General features: G+C 36.8%; 1 protein-coding gene across 2 annotated transcripts in view; it reads right to left on the bottom strand.

Moving 5' to 3' along the window:
- LOC117345098 (sex peptide receptor-like) overlaps window positions 1-27,727 on the bottom strand; it is a 75,169-nt gene that overhangs the window by 17,645 nt on the left and 29,797 nt on the right. The gene's annotated exons all lie outside the window — the stretch shown is intronic.

The following is a 27,727-nucleotide window of genomic DNA, read 5'->3' as shown; positions in this document are numbered from 1 at the left end:
TAGAACTGAATACCTCTACGTTGACTTAGACCATTGTCTATTGTATTAACAGTACTGTAACTCGTACAATGTCTTTATGATGGATCGTACCATTGTTATTCTCTGGTCTTGTTTGTTCATCAATGTGATACGCGTGTGAAAATGATCAACAACAGATATTAACTTGATTACGGGTAACGCACATCATTAAGGAACAATCACAGACTAAATTACCCTGTTGACCTCGTCTCTCGCGACGTAACCAAATGATTGCATGTTAGCCAATCGTTGATGGCGCAATCAGGTGTCGCTAATACTGGTAATGCGGGTCTGTAGCAGAAGCTAATCCATTAACTGTCCTCCCTCCCCGACTAAATCCATGTCGTAAGGCGGGGGCGAGGTAGGCGTTGTATTGGTCGCCTTACAGCTTAGGCGATTAAAACATTGACTTTATCAGGGTTATGATGGATGGTTCTGTTGTCGCCATTGATGTGACCTCCTCATCAACTGTTGAAAACACTGGGATTATGACACTGCGCAGTGATTAAGGTGATGTCGTACTGATAGGATCACAGGACGTAAACATAATCAAACTTCCATAAGGTGGTGAAAGAGAAGCCACAAAATGTGGACCAATCTGCAACAACTTGTCCGATAACCGGAAATGGATTGTAAATTGATTTCAGATATGAGCGGTTATGTAAGGAGCGCGTGACGTATTTGTACTGTTGTTGCCCGGATGTCACGTGATCAACATAGACACAATGGTAACCTAGGACACAACCTAACGATTCTAAGGGTGGTGGTGGTGGAGGTTGGGGAGGAGGGAGGGGAGGGTGCTGATAAACATTTTGTACGCATATAATTCCTAGGAGAATCTTATCTGAAATACACTTCCGTCAGATTTCGAAACATATATCAGTGGTGCCAGGATTTAATGCGCTTTTAGTAAAATGGATTCATCTTTAAAAAATATCAAAAATGGGCAAAACGTTGGCGTTGTGAGAGCTGTCTACCACGGGTCTATGTCAAACCGAAATTTTAGAACACACTGAAGTAAAGATTGATTTATATGGCGGTAGCAATGTCACAAAACAGAAGAGAGATTTTATTTATTATATAGAAAAATATTTGTCTTTCTCTGGATATATGTTTGGAAGAGCTTGTGTTTTTAACAACATATTGATCTATAAACACCATAAGGAGATTTCACCAAACAGACACACGTGTATTTACATGTGGCCTATCGTGACACGCAAATCACGTGTGTTACCAAATGAAGAGGACAGAGCAAAATTACGGAAAGAGCAGAAAAGTGAACGGACTAGTCTGACCAAACTGTATCATTAAGACAAAATGCGATTACGCAACACATTAGCCATAAAACAATATCAAAAATAGCATGATTTAAATGAAATATTAAGATTGCCGCTGAATTTAAAAATTATTATAAAATAGCTCCGCCAGCTGCGCGGAAGAAACATGACTAGTCTGTCTTATCCGGTTGTCTCCCGCTTCGATACGAACTGAACAATCTTTACGGTTCGAAATATGTTACGGAGTTGGTTTTGACCTTGATACGAGGAGTTGGTTTTGACCTTGATACGAGCTCTACAACTGATTAAAAGGCGAACCTTCATTTATTGAATGTTTACTGATACTTCCTTTTGATCAATCAAACTTCCTTGGATACATTTATGCAAATGGAGGCGTTATTTCGACCGCCTGTCACACAGGGACACGAATGCTTGATTCCAAGTCCACTGTCAATTCGGACGATTTGCAAGATCTGGATAGAATCGGATCGTGATAATTATGAATTAACTTTTATTATAAATGGCAAATTTAAATAATTATGAGCTAATTCTGAATATAGGCCTATACAAAATCATGTATCATTCTGGAGCGGGAATTAGGTACTTGTTGAAAATTTCATTTATATTTTCAGAATCCTAATGTAGGCCGCCGTGATGCCTATTATGTAGATCTAACAGAACAGTCCCATTTACTTCCTCCAGACCCCTGATGATATCACATGTATGGTATATCTGACTCGGAACTATTCCTGTAAATTACGCCAATGACCAGACTAAATATTATATGAATGATAGTTCCAATGACTAGACTAAATATTATATGAATGATAGTTCCAATGACTAGACTAAATATTATATGAATGATAGTTCCAATGACCAGACTAAATATTATATGAATGATAGTTCCAATGACTAGACTAAATATTATATGAATGATAGTTCCAATGACCAGACTAAATATTATATGAATGATAGTTCCAATGACCAGACTAAATATTATATGAATGATAGTTCCAATGACCAGACTAAATATTATATGAATGATAGTTCCAATGACCAGACTAAATATTATATGAATGATAGTTCCAATGACTAGACTAAATATTATATGAATGATAGTTCCAATGACCAGACTAAATATTATATGAATGATAGTTCCAATGACTAGACTAAATGTGACCATGTATGATAGGTAAGTATCATGTAATAATATTGATTCTACCATGTTTGCTATGCAACGCCAGTTTTGATTGGTTTAAAATCATGTATTATTTTCCAATAATACACGCTCGTATCAATTACACACGCTCGTGAGTCACGGCTGTTACAATGTTATGTATCTAATATTCACCAAGAAAGAATACGGTTACTGTAGCCGAGTGGGCTAATGGGTTAGTCTTTCCTCATTTTTTTTATCACGACGCGAGTTCGAATCCTACGAAGGCCGCTTTTTTTTCCATCCCATTTTTTTTTAATTTAAAAAAATCTATGCCATATGATAGATGTTCTTGATTGTAGTACTGTAGTGCCTGTAAAGAAATGTATATTTTATCAGCAAAATAATTCAATACTCAAGAAATAAATTACAAGTTTTTCCCGGGGTTTCTTTGCCGTTTTTCTATTAGAAAGAAGTAGATCTCAGAACTAAACAGTACATGGTAGAATAGAAATAATCAACTTTGACTCGTGTATTGTCACTGTTGCAGGGTATACAACTCGGACTTGGATATTTTGCAATTTTAATTAATAACTCAGGCCTGCGGCCTTCGTTATTAATTTAATTGCAAAATATCTTCGTCCTCGTTGTATATCCTGCAACAATATACGAATCATCGTTAATTATTTCTTAAATATCCTATAGGTAATGCATTACGATACAAATGATAATGTATCTATGGACTAAGTGATATTATTACACCATGCGGTTGGTTTTCCTTACCTATAGGCATAAGGTATATTTGAAATTATCACACAGCTAAAAAAGCATACTCATTGGGACTGTGTACCGTTCTTCCTTTCATACAAATCAATTCTGGGAAAATCTTCAGGCTTCAATAAGTGATGCGGTGGAAATATCCAGTAATGTCATACTGTTTGGAGACCTCAATGTTGACATGCTTACTATGTCACAGAATCATGTTTTATCTGATATAATAAATTCGTTTAATTTTATAAATGTCATAAATGAACCTACTCGTATAAGTCCCACGAGGTCAAGTTTACTCGATCCAATTTTGGTATCAGAATCAATTTCATACACTTATTCCTCTGTAGTATCTACTGAAAATGTAGTTACTGACCACCAAGGTTGTGTTGTATATATTTCTGTTCCGTCATTTCAGAAACTAACATATAAACGTAAAATTTGGTTATATAAAAGAGGCGACTATGTACTTTTTAATCGTCTTGTTGAAGAATATGATCGGGATACTCTTTTCGCTACATGCAACTCTGTTAATTCGGCCAGTGAACGTTTTACTGAAATTTTTCTTGATTTTGCTCGTAGATCGATACCACATAAGGAAATTACTGTAAGACCAAACGATAAGCCCTGGATGTCTTCAGACCTTAGAAAAAATATGAGAGCTCGTGATAGATTTCGGAAAATAGCCAAACGTACCAATCATCCACGGGACATAGCTAAATTCAAAAATCAGCGAAATAAAGTGAATAATATGAAAAAGTATGCACGACAGTCTTTTTATGAAAATGTTGGAAATCTTATTGAGTTTTATCATTCGTCTGATCCTAAAAACTATTGGCGACTTGTCAAAAGATTGATCGGGAATTTTGAGACATCACGTCCTATCCCTACTTTACTTGATCCAATTTCGGAACGTTTATTAGTCGATGATAAGGCCAAATGTAATGCATTGAACGACTATTTTTGCAGTATCACTAGCATAGATGACAACAATAACGATGTTCCTTTGTTAGAACCTAAAACAGAGAGTTCTTTTGAGTTACCTGTAATAAGTCGAAATGACATATCTGATGTTTTGATGAATTTAAAACTTGGTAAAGCTTCTGGCTCTGATGAAATTAGCCACCATATGTTGAAGTATACTGCTAAAACTGTATGTAGACCACTTGAATTGCTTTTTAATTTGTCGTTATCAACTGGTATTTATCCCGATACTTGGAAATTTGCTAAAGTGATACCTCTTTTTAAGAAGGGTGATAGGCATTCTCCTTCTAATTATAGACCTATATCACTTTTGTCCTCTGTTGGTAAAACATTTGAAAGAGTTATCTTCAAGTATTTACATAATTCTTTTCTTGAAAATTCACTTTTCTATCAGTATCAATCAGGATTTATGCCGGGTCACTCGACCGTATATCAATTAATTGATTTATATCATAACATTTGCCTTGATCTAGAAGAAAAAAAACATTCTTGTTTAGTTTTCTGTGATATTTCTAAAGCGTTTGACAGGGTTTGGCATAAAGGTTTATTAGTAAAACTAAAGTCATACGGGATATGCGGAAATTTTCTATCATGGATTGATAACTACTTAACCAACAGACGACAAAAAGTTTTTATAAATAATTGTTATTCGGATTTTGGTTTGATACATGCTGGCGTCCCTCAAGGTTGCATTCGTGGGCCTCTATTTTTCTTAATATTTATCAATGATATCTCAGAAATTCTTCAATCTACTGCACGTCTTTTCGCTGACGACACCTCTTTGAAAGTCTCTTCATCTTCATGTCTAGAAATACAAACAGTTTTAAATAGAGACCTGGATGCTTTAAACAGATGGGCAAGTACTTGGCTAGTTACTTTTAATCCAAATAAGACGGAAGTTATTTTTATTTCTAATTCGGATAACGTTGATGAAGATCTGGAACTGATTTTTGATAGCCATTTTTTAAATTTTAGTAGTAAGCATAGACATCTTGGAGTTACATTAAATTCAGATGCTAAATGGGTAGATCATATAAATGAAATGTATAAGTCGGCTATGGGAAAAGTAAATATATTGCGAAAACTTAAATATACATTAAAGCGTGATGCTCTTTTACGAATTTATAAAACTTATATTTTACCAGTTTTAGAATATGCGTGTGAAGTTTGGGATGGGTGCACTTCAAGTGATTCAGAAAAGTTAGAGAAGGTTCAGCGGGAGGCAGCTAGGATAATAACAGGGTTACCATTATTTGCTAGAAACGAGTCATTGTATCCAGAAACAGGTCTAGAATTACTTTCAGTAAGAAGGAAAAGACGGAAATTACAATTAGTTTACAAAATGGATAGACATCAAACTCCAAACTACATTACAAATTTACTTCCCTCTACAGTCGGTGAAAACAGACAGGATCTAAGAAATAATGAAAAATATAGAATCCCAAATTTCAGACTGTCTATTACAAACCAATCTTTTCTACCTTCCTCTTTGACGATGTGGAACTCTATACATTCTGATATTAGATCCATGCCTTTTTCTGCTTTCAAGTCAGCTTTAGCCCCTAACTTACCATGCTCAGTACCCCCTTATTACTTAATTGGTGATAGAAAACTTAATATTATTCACACTAAATTAAGACATGAATGCAGTTCCCTTAATCATGATCTTTACCGTTCAAATCTGGTCCAAAACTCCAATTGTGTAAATTGTGGCTATTATTGTGAGAATGCCTATCACTTCTTCTTTGAATGTCAATCTTACACAAATGCTCGAGTTGTGCTTTTAAATCATTTAAGTGATTTAGATATAAATATATCTTTAAGATTATTACTTTTTGGAAATGAAAATATGTCTTTGGATTTAAATTGTGTTGTATTTAACAAAGTACAAAATTTTATAAAATCCAGCGGAAGATTTTAACAAGATTTAAACAATACTTAACATGTTTGAAAATTTTATTGACTTTGTTATATTATTTTGTGTGAGTGCCTAATGTTATGTAGGCCTATATCTCTTTCGTACTGCAGTTGATCAGTCTGAAATATCATCTGTTGTCTATGTAACTATTGTAAGGAAATGGCTTCATAAGTTGTAATAACTTGTGCCAAATCCTATTTGCAAATATGTGTAAATAAAATATGTTTAAAAAGCTAAAAAGTCTATTGCACAAATTATTGAACTCCTGTGACGTTTCGGAATTTAGTCCTACCCTTTCAAGCGTCTAAGTCAGTCAGATGTCAATACTGCCAGACGACAGTCACGACGACTTCTAGGCATTCTAAGTGTGTTCTAGTGATTATGTAATAAAACAAGTATATCATGGGTGTTTATGCAAAAACTCGGAATAATTGACACGATGCCGTAACCATGATATATTTGTACAGTATAATAGCCCAAGCGATGCATAATTAACCCTCCATATGATTTGGCTTCTCGTTTTACCGTTTAAATTAAAAGCGAATCTATAATTAATCAGAGCCGCAAGAAATTCTATCGTTATCCGCATCCATATTTAGTTTATAACTTCCGGGTGTTATAATCCATCATTTTGGCATGTTGGTTTTAATTTTTAATCATTTGTTGGTGTTAATTAGATCTATACCCATACCGTGGGTGTAATTTCATGCAATCGTGTCATAACTGGTGTATATCAAAAAGCTTTGAAATTATTATATGTAAAATCTGAACCTTATCATCAAAACATTTCTAAAACATGCAATTATCAGCTCTTGTTGTGAATTGGGGAAAAAATTGAGCTTTTTAAAAATTTGATTTACGTTAACATCATACGCCTACCAGGTTAGTGGTTCTTTTGTCATTCGCGCGAGCTGGAACACGAGACGGAAGTCTAAGCTTCCGTAACACGCCAATTTTGATTTATTAACGGGTGGAATATGTTATGAAGAAATTCCCCACTATTCCATCAATTGACGACGATATATGGATAAAATGGATGGCGAGGCTACTTAACTAATGACTGTCATGCTGTTATCGTATAGCTCGTTCTTAATATTTCAGGATGATCCTTCACAGCGTGTGTTAATGGATTTAGAAAGTACGTCTCTATCATAGTATCGACTTCCGGGACTACTTAGATAGACTCCAAGATCAGATTCACCACTTCCGGGCTTAAGTAACTTGGTGTATGAAACAATATAATTAAGCTATTTTATCAGCTTATTAACAGGTGAAGTCGTGTAAATCACATAAAAACTATAACTGACGGACTATGAACTTAATCCACCGATTGGTTTTTACAGTTTAATTGCCTGTTACACATTGTAATAAAAATTGGATGTTTCGAAATAAAGATTACATTACCAAGATTTACAAGATTCGATAAAAATCAATAACAACACGAGTTGGTTGTCAAATATTTTCAATCATATATATATATATATATAACTACAATTAAGTTGATATCCCCTTGTACACATTACTTAATCAATACTGAACTCTTTTCCTTAACTTTCAGAACGTCACCACTGCTTGTATGACGTCATCATCGGACTGAAAGTGGGTGCCTGAAATGGCTGTTTTCAGTTTTGGAAATAGATGAAAGTTTGATGGAGCGAGAGCGGGTGAAGAAGGCGGATGCTCAATCAATTTAAAGCCACAAAAGCTTGCTCATTGCAAGATCCTCGGTCAGCATGGAATGTACTGTACCTGAGAAATGCCATCTCTTCTGGCTATATATCTTTCTGTGACTCGTCTATCAGTCATAACAATATCATGAACTTTACTGACCATTTCTTGAGTTGCAACATTGACAGACCTTCCAGGACGGGGGTCACCCTCAAGGCTCTGTCGGCCGCGCTTAAATTCCACCACCCACCTTTTCACTGTAGCATGAAGGGGTATCCTTCCCTAACGCTGTTACCATAGCATTATGTATATCCTTAAGTGTTTAACTCTTTATACAAATATTAGATCACTGCTCTTTCACCGATTTTGTCCATTTTGCAATAGCCGCTTGTCTTGTTTAATTTAGAGGGCTACCTCGTCGATATAAACTAACCAAATGAGACCAGTCCTTGGGTACACGACCCTATATAGTCAGAGAATAGTAGGACTTAAAAAGACCATCCTTGAGTACCTCCTTCAATACGAGGCTCACACCATTGCAACCAATCTCAAGGGCGGAATAGATATAGTGTATGTGATGGATTACAGTCTAGCATTAGAAATAAAGTTCTGTCTTCGCCCTCTATCTGTGCGAGTCCACGTGACCTCGTTACATGTGGGGTCCCTCTGGGACTGAATTATCCGGTTTTTCTCAATATCCGGAATATGAAGAAACAATTTGATATTCATAAATCAATAAGCTTTAAAGGGAAAGGGCTTACGAGTATTGTTTAACGTCATTGATCCTTTACGATCCTGTTAAATACTATACGTCCACAACCTGGTCATGTGACCAAAGTGAGTTACTCCTGCATCCAAGGGGAGGTAATCACGGACACAATTTACAGTGGTATTAACACCAGCAGGTGTTTAATGTCAAACCGCAGCCCGGATCATCGAGATACGTTCCCGTCTAACGTAATAAAACGTTACTGCTAGACTTGATAGGAGAACATTTGGAGTAATATACCTACACAATTTCCCTCCTTCTCATCGATCGACAAATCGGCATCGTAACCTGACTCCAGTTATTACATTAGTATGGGTATAACAGTAAAGTGTGACCACTTTCATATCAAATCTTCAGACGTTTGTACAACTAGTTTTGTTATTTCACTAGGCCTACACGGTAACACAATAACACCACAATCATTTTTAAATGATGTTGAAATCATCACCGTACGTTTAAACATCGGGCTTACAGGGACTCGATGGCAAGATTTATATCCCTTTTTATCCCTATCAGTAAGAAGCTATAAACTATTTAAAAGTACATTGATACTAATGTATTTTCTTCTAATTACGAGTTCTTAAATTCACAAACAGTTTCAAAATAAATAAATAAATAAATAAATAAATAAACATAAAGATATTCTATGTTCTAGAACTAATTCATATCATTATCGTTTGAAATAGTCCGTGCGTTACTTTATGCTGACGTCGAACTTTCATATTTTTAGAATAATATGACTTCTATTTTGGATTTTAGACAGACCCTGGATACTATCGGTTAGGAACACCTTGTAATCTTTCCCGATAAATTTAAAATAATTCACTATTAGAACTATTGAAGATGATGATCGTGTGTGTTGTTTATGAAAATTATGATTATACAATCACGTCGCCGCAGCCGCCATGTTTGACCTCGAACAATAACGTGGTATATTATAATCATTTCTAGCAAGTTTCTCTGTTGAAAATAAAGATGTGTATAATGTGTTTTTCCAAGATGACTCGTCCATAGTATTTATCAGTTGCCGATAAACCATGCTTGATACAATAAAGACGATACGTACAGTTAAAACCCCTACTTAGCGTAAAGCTACAAACGGCTCGTGTAGAGTTAAATATGTAACCAGTATAGTACAGTCAGAGACATATAGAAAATAATCTTGTAAGCCAGAAACGGTAGAACGACACACGTTAGGGCCAGATTGAATAGCTTTGTGATGCTGACAATGTATGGAACCATTTGGTGTACGTGGCGAAGAATCACTCAATATTAGCCTGGACTGTCGCCTCAATATCCCTTGTGTTATAACTGATATCATAATCACAAATAAAACGTTCCCGGAGCGGCTTTGCCTTCAGAGAAATATCCGCAGATGATAGCCACGATCACTTGAAAACCTCTGATAAATCCTTGTAGAGAGACCCGGAATTCCACGGAAAATTCCTTAATCCACACGAACAATGGACTCGGACTGCTGATCTGCTTCTTACAGAACGCGCAATACAATTAAACGCGCGTGCAGTTCTCAGTATTAGTGTCCGGTTCGAGTGACCAATCAATCCACTCGGTCAGGTAGTGTAGAGCTGATGGACAGCAGTATATATCCCTGTGCGGTACTTGAAGATCCGTGATGCGATATTGTGTAATTAATGTCAAAACGAGGCTATTAAGAATCACGTGATTTGTGATGGGTAGTATAAGTCAGACTTAATTGTCCAGGTATGTGGGAGACGGGATATTTAAGGATTTGCTTTTTCCGCGGAAATCAAGGCCGGACTAATAAACTAGGTCGTAAAGGCTTTGTGTATTATATACATATTGGTTATCTTGACCCACGGAATGCTAATCGGAACTCCTCGGGTAACCTTCACCTACCACCTCGGGTGTGATAGATGTATGAATATGGAAGAAATTCAAACATTTTATTGGCCGGAAAAACACTTTTATATTAGGAGAATGATAGATTTTAGATTGAAAATACCCATGTATTTCAAATATTAATGTTTTATATCACGGAAACAATACCCTGTAAGTATATACAGCGGCTCTAGGAAGAGAAACATGTAACGTTTATGGTTTTGATAAAAAGGAAGGAAAACAGGATCACGGCCAATAGGTGCCGAATGTCACACTCGCTGAGTTCCGAGTGTGCGGAATGCAGCGTCGGGGTTAGTCATGTATCGATACAATTAATATCTTGATGACGCGATCACAGAATACATGTTTGAGAAACTTACAGGGTACAGCTTAAGTTTTCCTTGATCTAATTAAGACTTTCACCATATTTTTTAAACTCGAGATGGTGAAGGTGACACAAAAAATGGCTTTAGACATTTGAATAACGCCAACACTTACTGTACGGCTGTGGACTGAGGGAGGGATGGGGCCAGTAAAAACAGTAGTGTCTTTGAGAGTTATCAAGGGACTTGGCACACAGCTTAACTCATCGATTTAACAATTACACGCGACAGGCATACCATTAGATAATTTGTACAAGGGAAAAACAAAACGATAATCTGAACTCAGAATGCGGTGATTTTTTTTTGTAATGAGAAACATCCATTGTCTGCTCTAGTTGTATGGTAATGTGTCCGTTATGATATGTTTTTGAGATATTGGTCAGAATCACGGTCAATCGGTATGGATTCCAAGAGGTCCTCGTAAAGGTGACACTTCAATAACCATATCTGAATCTGAATCTGTATGATATATTTTTGAGTAAACCCTCAAATAACCAGGTGTGTTTCATTCGTAAAGACGTGCAATGGGCCATGGAACAATTAGCAACGGGCACCTGTTGATATCAACAACTTCCTCGTCTGAAAAATGTGTGTTACAAGGCTGTCAAAATATACCGCAATTTATTGACAAACAATGTATCTATTACTACAATCACTGGTGATTATCTGCCCTGATTATATCTAATCTGACACACGCACTTTTATGATCATAGTCCCGCGTGTTGATTGCTACGAACATAGAGATAAGACCAATAAAATTGTCAGAAAAAAAACAACATACCGCTACTGCCAGATATAGCAGTTTCCTCCCTAATCGTCAGCATGTTTACAGCAGGCACTGTCGGACTTGTCCAGTTACATGTAAATACTCGAGGTTACTGACCTGGCCAACATTGGATACTACTTAAGGATAAATCTTGGAGCCAGGGAAACATGAAATCGGAGGGTGAATAGACGAAGCTGACGGACAACTTGGCTAGGAAATAAAGATAGCGTCCTTGTTATCTTTTATTTACATATACATCCTTTTATTTCCAATTTAACAGATATCGAAATACCAATTATTTTCTGTTGAAAGTGAAACGTAAATTAATAACGTCAACCAGATAGCAGTGACGTCATACACGTCCATGGACTATGTTCCCTAAATCAAATATATATTTTACATCGGCGATCTATCATCGTATTATAAATACTAATATATATATATAATCGTCGGATATACCCACGGTTGACTGCACTTCGCTACGCTTCACTGATCACACCATGTCATAAGTAGCAATTAACCTTGGGTATCCGACGAAGTATGGTACAAAATCGTACAAGTTCTTCAAAATTAAAAGAACAACAAAAATCTCTTAAACGTGCTTGTTTAATCGGATCCGTCAAGCACGTGCCAGTTAATTAATCCCTATGAAGCAGTGCTATTACTCCTTGCCTTAGTCCACACTCAGACGGCCAATCTAGGCTCCTATCTCCGCGGTAAACTCATCACATACGAATCTCCATCGGAGTGATCTATTGGGGACTACCGACACTTGTAGTACACGTCGACACACAACTTATATTCAGATAGAAACACTTAAATCTCGACACCTACTATCGTGGTATCTTGTGATAGGTAGTTCTGTACTGATAATGTCACGTTCTCACGCGCGTCTAATGACAATTCGGCACATGTCACATCGTAGATTCGTGTCCCCAAACAATAACTCTAATTAAACAAAAGTGCATGCAGTCTAATTTCGTTTTTGGTTTGTTCGTGCTTTAGCGACAAAATAGGGAAAGTCAGGCAATAGCGACATACACCAGTAGCCTCGAGGTTCGGAGTCCGCAATGACTCTACAACAGATCCAGGACGCAAACACCTGTTTATTATACAAAAAACATTATATGTCAAGATTATTTCTTGCCCGAGGTGATAATTAAAAATTTTGTTCTTTCCTTGATGAAAGGCAAAAATACAATTAATGTATATTCATAATATAGCTATTCACTAGTTTAGGACGAAAACACCACATGACAGGAAGCGTGACACCATCATTAGATAAGCAAACGTCACAGACCTAGTTAGGTTTGCCGCGAGACCAAAGCCAATACCATTACAAAATCTATCTCTCATCTTTTATTTTACTCTTTTTGCCAAACAGCCTTCACCATTTTCCAGCTTAGCTCATGTTTTCACACGGAAAACAATGAGAATAATTTTTTTTTTTTAAATATACATATTTATGTACATATAATTAATTTTTCTTTGTTTTCATGGTAAATACTCAAATGTGATTGGTCGAAAAATTCTTTTCATTCTTCTATGAAAGAAATTCCGAGAATGGCGCGAAAAATGTGACGTCACAATACGACAATTGACGTGCGTATTGATTTGAGAAAAAGAATCCCACTTAAAACCAGATAAATTGTACATAAAACATGTTTTAAATTAGAAAATCATTTTCAAAAATTAATTATAAGCGTTGATGTCAATTATTTTTTAGTTTCATCGGTCCGCTACGCGGATTCATACAGTTTGCAAACAAAATTTGTTTCATACCCCGATGAAACTAAAAAAAAAATGACATCAATGCTTAAATGTATAAAAGTATATATCGTAATTTTGCGACAGCTGTCATGTAACTAACGGATATGACGTCACCATGATCAATATCATCCGCTTCTTAACAAGTCGACAATGGAGGCCATCTCTCTCAACTAATTCTGTAGAACGTTAGACAAATGAACCAGAAACCCCTGTTTCTATCCCTGGAGCAGATATCCGAAAAATACACGAATTAGTTACATAGACACCCGTGTATGGACCCAGGAATACTGTCAATATTGACAAACGGCGTTGGTTACTACGGGAAACCTTTGATAATCCTCGTGATTCCGTTGATAGCCTCGTGGTTCCGTTAATAAGCCTCGTGGTTCCGCTGATAGCCTCGTGGTTCCGTTGATATGCCTCGTGGTTCCGTTAATAAGCCTCGTGGTTCCGTTGATAAGCCTCGTGGTTCCGTTGATAAGCCTCGTGGCTCCGTTGATAGCTTCGTGGTTCCGTTGTCACCACTCTAGTGCTCATTTTGATAATGTGACGTAACCAAGAACTGACCTGTATTTGTATGACGTGTATCGTCAATGAAGCAGAAGACGCTTACTCTACCGGAACATATGGTCTTGTTCTCCTTGTTCTTTTTTCAATGTTCTCAATGCAAATCTATATTTTGTTCATATTTTGCGCCAGTTTTACCGATTTGAATTGAATCGTGGTTTCGTCCTTACCTATTTACGTACATGTACAGATATGTTGAAATTCATTGCTGTTTTCCTTTGGTGGGGAGCATGTCACTTTGGTGGAATGCTAGTTGCTCCCAAACAATTCGACTAAAGAATTTCTGTTCGGTGCTTTTAGCCGAGAGTCAGACTCGTAAACCAAAGATTCCTAGACGAGACATTGAATAGCAGTTACTGCTGATACTCAAGAACTGAACCGTCTTACTACGGCATTTATTGAGATATTAATGACACAACTTTGTATAAACACAATGCGTGTAATCATTTTAACGCTTTCTACGCCATTTGCTGTAGAGTTTGTTTCGGTTGAAACTAGCATAGATAGAAGAGCCATTTGACCGGTGTCGCCGTCCCCATAGCTTTGTCGTCATAACGGTCACGTGATTAATAGTATATTGCCGAATGTAGATGTACTGTCTGGTCACTTCTGTCCGGTAGGTTTTAACCCAAGTACTTACCAAATACTCTATATAAATTATATCTTATTTGTTTTACCGTTTCTGACATTTTGTCATGAAAATTCAAAACTGTTTTCACGGAAAGACGAACTGTAATCTGGCTCCCGGCCTCGGGCAAACAGTTCCCCAGAACTTCCGACTATCTCGGGATGATAGTTTTGACTGTTCCCCCAAAGAGACAAGAGACAATGGTATACTGATGTTAACATAGAGCATTGATTCGACACTCTCGTTTGACGTGTCCTCTGTGGCGTTATTTGAAATGCCGATCTGCCCCATCTAACAGAAAGCGTGTTAATGTTTCACAGTTTTAAATTTCCAGTGTTCGACCCTACACCTCATTTGCACATTAACACCTAATCAATTGATTGTTTAAACTATCTCCCTACGAAATGCCCCACTATCGAGTCGTTATCATAATGATTCCCTCTAAAATCTAAGGCGCCTTTGGTAGCGAGATCTAGACAGTTCGCAAACGTTTTAAAATTTCTTCGTTCGCGTGCAAAGAACGGCGTTCTCCGCGCAAACATAAAAGATTTATACAAATCAGAACGAGCATACATACACAAAGAAAATAAAAGAAAAAAACTAGAAACATGAAAAAGGAAGAAAAGACCTTTAAGCATTGAACTTTCTTGTAATGGTATTCATAGTCGTTGTGAATGACAGTACTTTGCAGGTAAGCATCGTATTGTGTGCTAGCTCTTCTATAATTATCTTCGTCAAAAGAAAAGCTAAAAGGTTTAAAGAATGCTACACAGACAAAGCACAACTTATGTAATTTGCGTTCGAACAGTAAGATCAATCGCAGGGAGAACGGTTATATATCATTAGAAACTTTGGATGTTCTGTTAGCAGCCATTCTATAGTCTATTTCGGTAATGTTATACGACTGCTGATCAATTATAACTTTGTTGATTACGCTAATGACAGAACGAGGATGCACCCCTAACACGCTATAAGAAGTGCTCTATCAAGACAATTAATCACGCATGGATAAAAATATCACAATATAGTTATCCACTAGTTTACGACCAGAACGAATATTGAAAATTCGCGGAATCGAGTGATTTCTACTGGTCTAGAATCGAGATTTCTACTGGTCTAGAATCGAGCGATTTTTACTGGTCTAGAATCGAGTGATTTTTACTGGTCTAGAATCGAGATTTTTATTGGTCTAGAATCGAGTGATTTTTACTGGTCTAGAATCGAGATTTCTACTGGTCTAGAATCGAGTGATTTTTACTGGTCTAGAATCGAGCGATTTTTACTGGTCTAGAATCGAGTGATTTCTACTGGTCTAGAATCGAGTGATTTCTACTGGTCTAGAATCGAGATTTTTACTGGTCTAGAATCGAGTGATTTCTACTGGTCTAGAATCGAGATTTTTACTGGTCTAAAAGCAGTAAATTTCAAACTCATGTCAATTGGAGTAGAAGTAGTAGAAATTACTGTGATTAATCAACAATAAATTCATTAGAAAAAAAGTATTAATGAATATGAAAATGACCTTAAGATTTAGATATAGTCAATTGAGTTCCTTATTTAATTACATCTACCAAACCATTAACAAAATTCTTCAAAAAGAACCTACATCTAACGACGCCATGGCTTTCTGACGTCAGTAAATGCTAAACAAAGTCACAGCAAGAAAACACAGATTCCATCTACGTGAGAAAGAGAGATCGTTCTCCTCATCGGGGAGTTATTAAATGACAATTGTAATCCCGGAAACAGCCAAAAGTGCTAGGAAGGAGCGCGCGCTCTCTCCGTACCTGTTCTTTATTGTAGCTTTGGGAGGACCATGCGTTTTATTGTTTAACTTCCGTAACCAAGGTACCCAATAAAACTCCATTATACATGAAGACCGTATACCTATATACAGATACCTAGACTCAAGGTATGTAGGTGTGACTAGTGTACATTGAATAACGTGTATATGTCTGATGTCGACAACCAAAACTTTCTAATGTTTTATGCAGAATTAAATTCACTTTGTGATGTCAAATTCAAATCCGCGTTTGACGGCCCTGACGAAAAAAGAAAACAACGAAATTTCCCGAATGGTTTGACTTTGCCGTTTGTTGCCTGCCGAAAGTAAAAACAAACGTAAGTACGATCTTTCCGTAAAGAAAACAAAATAAATAATTTATTTTAAAAACCTTATATGATTCGATGGCGAACATGTTACTCGTATGGCCAAGAGTAACCGATGCAACTTAAGGCTCAGCAGATCCCAGGTGTGCTATGCTATCCCTACTGCGTTTCTCATTGAGCTGAAGTAATTGGTCATTATCTGATGCTGCGTTTGTGTTCATGAGCAACTCACCAGCTACTACAAGAAGGCTCACTTCAGAGAAATCCAGCAAACAAGCAATAGTGATGAGTGTGATAGGAGGAGGCTAGTTGTTATAGTTAGAATATCATTACTACTGTAATGACTGCTATACTGTATTTCAGAGCGTTGAGGCGAGTACCTGAAGTTGTGAAGTACACCGCCATGGTCTAAATAAATACCAGGTATCTGAAATAATTGTACCACTCCTAAACCTCTCAGGCGCACTGTATATACTGTCTTATAGCTTGTATTAATTAAAACTATAACGATATATAATTATACCTATGGCCACCACGTGCACTCTTTCTTGTTAGTACTATTTATACACGGGCCACGCGAGCGTTACGTGTTTATACAAACGTAATAACATCATCACACTGATTGAATTACCTGGAAAATGTTATTCTTTTTCTTAATCAGCCCCAGGGTTGCTTAATAATTAATACCATTCTTAATCTGTATCATTTGCTGCGGTGAGCGAGTTGTTTGTTTGGGTTATAGTAGTTGTAGGTCCATGTCACGACACGTGCAGGAGCTACTAATTAAAGTGCGCGCGTGAGACAGACTATGTAATGTACTACTCGGCCAAAACACAAGAAGTACTTCGAGAAAGGCCGTTTGCATTTTTGATATCAGACTCATTTCGGAAATCGTGAATTGAAGCAATAAATCGTAAATCAGTCCCCTGCCACGATGTGTCTATATAATCGGATGTGTTTGGTTATCACTTTATGTGGTTGTGGCTATCTATCAGGGTACAACCAATACTACCTCTCAAATCCAAGGGTTCTGCTGTCGATATACCATCTAATCTACCAACCCTTGAGTCTTCAGGTCCTTCATGACAGGTCTTCATGACAAAGTCGACAGCTCACGGTTGTAAGAAACTTGAGAAATGTTCAAGAAAAAACCCCAGATAATTCGCAAAACTGTTACTTGTTGTTTGAAGGTGGTAAAGAATCTGCATCCAAATTGTAACCAGTCGCTTTTATCTTGAAACTGTCGTTCATCACCTTCTATCCTTACCATAACGACAACAGGTATACGCGATGTGACAAGTTTCCAGACTTGTCAAGTCGAATCACCTGCAACTTGGCGCGTACATATATGTATAGGTCTTGATTGTTGTATTGTTTTACAGCTCACCGACAACTGGAGTCGTTTGGGGCCATGCGCGTACAGAGCTTCCGATTCCAGACGTTTCCTTCTCCTGCTTAACCATCACTATATCTTCCGGGAATATCACATAAAAACGAACGGAGACAGCATTCCAAATCTTAGCGATATTTTCGTATTTTATGCCCCGTCTTGGCGCACCGTATTAAAATCAGATGGTAATATTAATACAAAAATTTATTCTCAGGTGGGCGGCAGTTATGCAATGAATTCAGTCTTAAGCTCTTGTTTAGAATACTGCACAGCTAACAGTTTCTGTTCCATGTCGTTTTGGCTGTAAACCTTTGTTCGTGTCGCGTGCTCGTAAATCTTCTTCCGTGCAAAGCAGTAAGAATGCTTGCAGCAATAAGTGGGCTAGGCATCACAACCACTTGATAGGGTGAGGCGTCCTTTTGCCACGACAAGTAGGATTAAGACAAACACATTTTAACCGTTTTACCTTAAGAAACGCACCAATTTCTTAATGCTCGTTTTTTCTTCAATACGCCAGGGGATTTTCGAAGAGAAGCCTTGTTTTTGTTTTTATTTCCCTCCACAATATATCGAAACAGGGGCTGGTCCAAACTGTTGGAAACATATCGATACTATTGAAGAACTATTATTTTTAAGATATCATATCTATGTTTTAGTGTAGGTTATTACGTATCTGTTAAAGTACTGTACACTCATTTCCTGTTCGGGCGATATAGGCGTTAACCGCAGCGCAATTAAAACAAACTTTCTCTGTGGTCCTCTTTGCGTTGGAATTAAAACCGTAAGTGGCCAGAGTGTAAACATTCATCACATTTGGTTTCATCTGGCAGAAGTTGCCGAATGTAGGCAATAATATTCGCATTACAAAAATACTGAGTGTCGTTTAATCATTAATGAACCGTCGTACTATTCTTCGGAATCATGTTTTCTGCTCTCTTGGAGTTATTGCGGGTGATGTACTACTGTTTTAGAAAGTTCGGGAAAATTACTCATACCTGAGGCCTCAGAGTGAGTAATTAATTAAAAGGTCAATCGGGCCGAACACGTATTTTACATACATCATTAAAAAAATAAACAATAGAGAAAATGATTTGATGGCCGTGTCCACGTGACTTTTCGACAATTGGTACTAAGAACTTGTCATGTCAGTCACGAAATCAACAGTAGAACACCACCCAAGGAGTCCCAGCAAACGTACGCTTATACGTCACAGAAAAAGATTAAATCATATCAGTTTTTTAATTAGTGTCCTAGGGGCTGACACCTGCACGTCAATATCGCGTGCCGTGGTCGACCTAGAATTAAGTTACGAAGAATACATGTGACCGCGCAACAATTAAATACACAGCAATTTTTTAAAGTCTTCAAAAATTAAAACGAAACGAATTTGATTAAATAACTAAACAGTCCATGGAGATTACCAGAAATTGAGTTTTGATAGCTTAAAAGGGTATAAAACAGCGTTTCCATCCTAATGTACACATCGTTATTTCACACATAGCGCATGGTAAAATAACATCTTTATCCAAATGATTGTTTATTTGAAAATTAAAATGTTATTACACGTGTTGTAATATATTGTAAGTCAATTGTTAAACACATATCGCGTATCACGTGTTGTAGCATAACGTAATGTTATTGGTTCACAATGTCACGTGTTGTAGTATATAGTTATGTCATTCTTGTTCACACAAGTCACGTGTTGTTATATATTTTGATGTCATTGGTTCACACATGTCACGTGTTGTGTTGTATATCATAAAGTCATTAGTACCCGTATCCTGTCAATAGAACTAACCACATGTAAGATTGACGATGTCATTTATTAATTTGATGGCTATATACACGGAGTGTCATTGATACGAGTCACGAAAAACCAGGATACGATATTTATCTGGTTTCCGGGGCCTGTATCTAGGCTTGCCCTTGTCTCGTTCGATATACGCCTCGAACATACCAGATCCACTTCTAGAAAACTTCAAAACAAGTAAAATGCACTAGGTGACATCATAGAACTCAATAGCAGAACAGATGGATTGGTCTCAATTTCTTATCGACGCCATTGTAGCCCCAACCCATCGTCGTCAGAATATTATTTACGCCGGTATTTAATTCCCTAATTCGCATTTATGACTGCATATATCTTGGGACTTCATAGCTCAAAAGTTACATGTCTGGTTAATCATTAAAAGATTGTAGATTCGGATCCCAGGGGAGGTGATTCCGTCTTTGAGCGTGGCACTTCAGCTCTGTTGATCAAATTCACCTGCCTACAGCGGGATATAACACGGTCTGGATATCAGAAGTGCTGTGCTTATTCATATTGAATCAGATGGTTTGACAAAGAAGATTTGACGAATGTAACTGACCGCTGTCACAAACAAAACAATATAAGAGGGTCACGTGGTACACTCAGCACCACTAAATGGCCGCCTCCTTACAGTGGATTTACCACTGGATCACAGAGAGCGTTTAGGGCAATACTATCAAATTCGTCTCCATCATAGCAACTCCATCGAAAAAGCCTATAAATGATATACCAAGAGTGGACAAAAGAAATTAACAATACATTTGAATTGTACAGGATGTGTTGAAGAATGAATATAAACTGTACTTTATAATTTCCTTCAAGATTCTTCAGAGATGCTAGGGGCAAACAGTGTGGAAATTTAGAAGTGAAGTCGGGAAAATAAACAAAGGGTTTGAACAATATAGTAAACAATGGTTCTTAACATAATAAACAAAGGGTCTAAGCAGTTAAGTAATCAATGGGTCTTAACCGCACAGTAATCAATAGATCTTAACATAACAAACAATGGGTCTAAACATCATAAACAATGGGTCTAAACATAATAAACAATTGTTCTAAACATAATAAACAATGGGTCTAAACATAATAAACAATGGGTCTAAACATAATAAACAATGGGTCTAAACATCATAAACAATGGGTCTAAACACAATAAACAATGGGTCTAAACATAATAAACAATGGGTCTAAACATTACAGTAAACAATGGGTCTAAACACTACAGTAAACAATGGGTCTAAACACTACAGTAAACAATGGGTCTAAACATAATAAACAATGGGTCTAAACACTACAGTAAACAATGGGTCTAAACATAATAAACAATGGGTCTAAACATAATAAACAATGGGTCTTAACATAATAAACAATGGGTCTAAACATCATAATAAACAATGGGTCTAAACATAATAAACAATGGGTCTAAACTCTACAGTAAACAATGGGTCTAAACACTACAGTAAACAATGGGTCTAAACATAATAAACAATGGGTCTAAACACTACAGTAAACAATGGGTCTAAACACTACAGTAAACAATGGGTCTAAACATAATAAACAATGGGTCTAAACATAATAATAAACAATGGGTCTAAACATAATAAACAATGGGTCAAAACTCTACAGTAAACAATGGGTCTAAACATGATAATAAACAATGGGTCTAAACATAATAAACAATGGGTCTAAACATCATAATAAACAATGGGTCTAAACATAATAAACAATGGGTCTAAACATCATAATAAACAATGGGTCTAAACATCACAATAAACAATGGGTCTAAACATAATAAACAATGGGTCTAAACATCATAATAAACAATGGTCTAACACATAATAAACAATGGGTCTAAAACATCATATAAACAATGGGTCTAAACATAAATAAACAATGGTCTAAACATAATAAACAATGGTCTAAACTCATAATAAACAATGGGTCTAAAAACATAATAAACAATGGGTCTAAACATCATAATAAACAATGGGTCTAAACATCACAATAAACAATGGGTCTAAACATAATAAACAATGGGTCTAAACATCACAATAAACAATGGGTCTAAACATAATAAACAATGGGTCTAAACATCATAATAAACAATGGGTCTAAACATAATAAACAATGGGTCTAAACATAATAAACAATGGGTCTAAACATCATAATAAACAATGGGTCTAAACATAATAAACAATGGGTCAAAAACTCATATAAACATGGGTCTAAACTATAGAACAATGGGTCTAAACACTACAGTAAACAATGGGTCTAAGCACTACAGTAAACAATGGGTCTAAACATAATAAACAATGGGTCTAAACACTACAGTAAACAATGGGTCTAAACATAATAAACAATGGGTCTAAACATAATAAACAATGGGTCTAAACATAATAAACAATGGGTCTAAACTCTACAGTAAACAATGGGTCTAAACACTACAGTGAACAATATTTCCTAACAGTAAACTCGTGTTGAAATATACATAGCGTTGTACATTGACGCCATAATCTAGTATTTTAAAACAGTGGATGGTCTTTTTAAAGAACACACAAAATACGTTTCAATACTTGCACCAGTTCAGAATAAGGCATGCAATGTAAGTATTGCGTTCGTGGCACACTACGGACTAGTAACTAATTAGTTTTCACCAATTACAGGTACAACTAGATGGTTTATTACTAGAAACCATCAAAGGTTAACCAGGGGTGATAATAGACATGTAATGAGGTCAGGTCGCACATTCTAACAAAGGGAGAAATGTTACGGAACACTTATGTAATTCATCAACAATGGCTTATCACCTTTGTCTGTCCATCTAATGACGTATCGGCATAATTGATATCATGTAGAAACTCATCATTGTCAACATCGGGAATAAACTACATGTGATGTAGAACATTCAATGATAACTGAGTGTTACATACCTTGATCAGGTATCTATCGATTAGATGAGTATTACATACCTTGATCAGGTATCTATCGATTAGATGAGTATTACATACCTTGATCCGTTATCTATCGATCAGATGGCGATTCTTTATCCAGTAAGACCCTGTAATCGGCAGACACTACGAAATCGTCGCATGACAGGTATAACACTATTTTGATTTCAAATTAAAAATATAGTTCCTTTTTAAGATAACTCAAAGAATATATACTTCATTATCTATACTCTCAAAATCCACAGAAGTCCATCCGTCTCCCTTCTGACGTCATACAAAGGTACGTCAGGTTAGGCACAAGAATGATCGAGTTCATTCTATTGTAGATATGGATAGTGTATCGCCAAATGTTCGGCCCATTACCCTCCACAGGGACTACAGGAAAAACTCTCATCCGTATCATACTTCTCCTCCAAGTCACTCAACCGTAAAACCATGCAAACTAGTTGGCAGTCAAAAGTTCACCGGGTCTAAGTTGTTCAGCTACAGTGACTGAAGTTCAGGAAAAGGCCCACAATCACACGAAAAAAAACCAGATAATATCTTACTTATAACAATCCATCACATCTCGGTTCCGATAATCAAAGCTATACTAATCCCTGTAACAGTCCTAGCAAGGCCACACGTGCTTCCCGCATGAGCGCGAGAGTTGTATGTACAAGTGAGGCGGATAATTGTCGAGGTATTTTATTTGATTGTTTTATCGGAACATTCACTTGATTGTTCTCACTATTAACAAGTGCCATTCATGAATCCCCAGGCAATGATTGCGTCCATTAGACGTAAGAGGCAATGTCTGAATCTGGAGACTTTTTATTCCCGGTATGTCTATGATTTGATTCAATACTACATTGTTCTGTGTTAGTGGTATATCGTATCTAGAAATGAAAATGTTTCGATTTTACACTTAACGCAGAGATTTCATACAAAAATCAGATTAATTGTCCACGGTTCAGACGACTCGTTAATGAACAAGCAACTCTTACTGGATAATGCTTATAAGGCATTACGACTTCGTCATAATCAATTAAACCAATTAAACCACTGTCATACAATGTTTATAATGAATTAAACCACTGTCATACAATGTTTATAATGAATTAAACCACTGTCATACAATGTTTATAATCAATTAAACTACAGTAATACAATGTTCATAATCAATCAAACTACTGCCAAACAATGTTTATAATCAATTAAACTATTGTCATAGAATGTTTATAATCAATCAAACTACTGTCACACAATGTTTATAATGATTTAAACCACTGTCATACAATGTTGATTAGGTAGAGCATCAGAATGGTAAATTAGAATCCCAATTCTGATTCCAAATCGACGCATTGAAAAATGTGACCTCTTCCGATTTGAATTCTAGACATTGGTCAGTTTTCCTTGCCACGGAATGTCATACCTGAAGAAGCTCCTAAAAGTAGTCAGTTTACAAACTTACCCCATAGTATCCCTGATTATGTGCTGAGCCCTAACAAGTTTATATCAATATGGATATGTAAACATTTCGCAATGTAGTTTTCTTGGTGTGTTAATCAGTCAACTAACATATTTGGTATACCTGATGTAATGAATTATATCTTCTATGGAATGTTACCAAAAATCATTGTATTTGTATGAAATATACAGTATTTTTGTGTGTTTGTTTATTTGCTGGAAAGCGTCCTGAAAACCAGAGTCGTCTAAATGTTTGATAGAAACTTCCATCTGTGTTTTTTTCAGTCGACATGCAAAGCGTCGAAGAAACGTAAAACAACATGGCTCCAAAATGACGAGGTAGTTTAACCCAGCACTGCTTGCTGTTCATATGAAGATAATATAGCTAGGATACCTCGATGTAAAACGTTATATTAAAGACTTGTTTCTATATTATCATTTTGACACCTTTTCATAGAAATATTCATAGAAATTTAATGAGACATTTGGCCACTATACCTCCCCGCATCGTTATACTATGAACCATACATCTTCTCGCCTGATTCCATAAAGTGCAAAGACTTCAGAAAGTAGGTGATTTTCATTGTTATTTTAATAGATTTTTCCATTATAAACTATGAGTACGTAACAACAAGAGTTTACCCTATTATGGTCCAAACTCTAGGGAACGATATCCAGGCTCCGAACTGTCCCTCTCACCGACCAGCGGGTCTGTTCTCGACGGAAGGCCCACACTAAGTACATTATGCGTGGTTGTATAATTAGAGTTTAATCAATACATGTGAATATCCAATCAAAACCAGTACCGCATTGGTCTTCTGCTGTTTGAAGCAGTTCTCAGTATCACGACGGCGCTTTTGTCGGAGCAGGATATTGCACGTGTGTGATACTATTTTTTGTTCTTTTACATTTGGGACCAGGCGACTGCAGTTATTTGCCAGAGGATATTATAGCATTTACTTTATCCTCAATCATCACGGCATGGCACCGCCAGATGGTTAGCGGTTGGTACCACAAGGTCGTGATAGCTGGAACTCAAAACTTGTTGAATCAGCATGCGCCGGCAAAACCAATTACCGTGAATTTTAAAGAAAAGTGGCTTCTTTTGAATTCAAAGTTGATGACGTCTCGTACGAGACCTGTGAAGCATTATGACCATGACGGAGCATGCCAGCATGCTGATGGACTTGTCATGTGATTGGAACACATTACAGATTCCAGCCCGTTGTCATGTGATTGGAACATATTACAGATTCCAGCCCGTTATCATGTGATTGGAACATATTACAGATTCCAGCCCGTTATCTTTGGTGATTTGGTTTGGATAAGGTTTTGTATTGTTAAACAATCACTGTATGATGGATTGTAACATTACAAAATGGACCATGTCTGCACGTGCAGTGATGGCAAATCCATTTTCCCTGCAGAGAACGACGAAAAAATCTACCTCTCTGTAACGAAATATATTGAAACTGCACAACAAGTATCGACTTGCATGACAGTTTTAACAGCAATTCCAAAAGATTCCCAGGGGCAAGTCACGTGATTGCTTACACAGTACTGATGCCATGTGGAGAAATCACGTGATTTCATACGTTTGTAGATTAGTATATTGCGTGAGGAACGTGTCTTAAAAATGAAAGGTATAATTACCCAACCCCGTAATTTCGGAGTTAATTACTAATGAGTCTTCATATTTACGTGAAGAGATAGTGATAGTGTAACTGTTCTTGAACCGTACGTTAGGGCAGCGGTGGCCGAGTGGTTAAGGTGTCCCGACACTTTATCACTAGCCCTCCACCTCTGGGTTGCGAGTTCGAAACCTACGTGGGGCAGTTGCCAGGTACTGACCGTAGGCCGGTGGTTTTTCTCCGGGTACTCCGGCTTTCCTCCACCTCCAAAACCTGGCACGTCCTTAAATGACCCTGGCTGTTAATAGGACGTTAAACAAAAACAAACCGTACGTTATGACAGTGTACCACAGGTGTTAGAAGTCGTTTACTGTCCGATATTGTAATGTAGATCTATCACCAGATTACAACTGTGGAGGTTTATGGTGTGAGACTTTACGTAACAAGTGTAGATGTTAACACCCTCCGTAAAGTACACATGTCTGTAGTCTCTACAGATAGGCGATATGATAGTGTTAGGGACTCTTAACAATAATTTAGTATTTACCCGAAATAGAATGTTAGCGATAAACAACATTTACAGTATTTTTCAAAATTTGAAATAACATACAAAAAAGAAAAACATTACAATCGGCAGATCACAGATAACACGCCACAGTATTGGATAATACCTACATGACTACCATTGCTGCCTACAATGTGAGGAATTTTGCTTTTAGTGTAACTGTTCTTGAAAGTATCTTTTTTAGTAAAACGGTTATCGCACGCAACCAAGGTGTATCGAAGGTGTCTTTGAGAGATATCAGAAATAATCTACGACTGTGTTGCGCAATTTTCAAAACACTGCGACACATGTAGCTTAATGGCGTACCATGTGAACAAAATTGCATTTTTAAGACGTAAAAAACTGTTTTTTTTTATCTTAAAATACAAAGAAAGGATCACCAAGACATTATTTTAAAACTAGTTTACGGTTTCATCCAATTGATAAAACTTGTATATTCATAAAATTCCATTTTAACAAACAGTTCTGCTATGGTCACAAATGCGCTGTACACTGTGACGGCGGTATATCAAATGACCTTTATCGGTATTGAGCGTAACTTCGTACATCTGTACATAAAAAGTGTAAAAGGTTTGTTTGGACAAAGGTCCTGATTTGACGAAAGACGCAACATAAACAAACACGTCTTCACCTGAAGTACAAAAGCATTCCTGGAGATACGGAGTAAACGCCTTGTCAACACACTGGGAGATCGAACAACTGTGACGGAAGGCATCTACTGGTCAATTTACAACACGTGCCAACACGTGCCAACACGAGCTATCCAATTAAAACGATTATAAATATACCATCTCTACGTAAATATACAAACGTATTAATGCCCGACCGTTTTGTTTCGCTTTTATTAAGACGTTCATGAACGACAGGGAAAGTAATCACGTTTGTTTATACAGACAGTAACCACACGTTCCGTTTCACCTAGAACCCAGTAGGTCATGTTAAAAAATGGATTACTGTGGCGAGAAGAGGGGGTGTATGTCTACATAATATATTTAAATCGCCAACAACAAATGATATATACTCTAAGAACATTTGGCTCGGGAGATGTCAGATCGATAAAGCTTTTGTTGGATAAATGAATTAGCAAAATTTGAAAGCAAGGTGAAAAGAACGGCATTATGTCCACATACGGTTGTTTTCAGACTAAATGAAAAGCTGCATTTTAAAATGGGTCTGAACTATGACTTTGAAAACTTTGTCCAGTCGTACTTTTCAAATATTAATTTGACGAAGTAGTATTCAGAACAGATTCTTACGATACGAATAACCTTGACCTCTCCCGCCCTGGTCAGA

Source organism: Pecten maximus, chromosome 16, assembly GCF_902652985.1.
Source record: "Pecten maximus chromosome 16, xPecMax1.1, whole genome shotgun sequence".
Lineage (NCBI taxonomy): Eukaryota > Metazoa > Mollusca > Bivalvia > Pectinida > Pectinidae > Pecten > Pecten maximus.
This window is presented reverse-complemented; position numbering and strand designations above follow the sequence as displayed.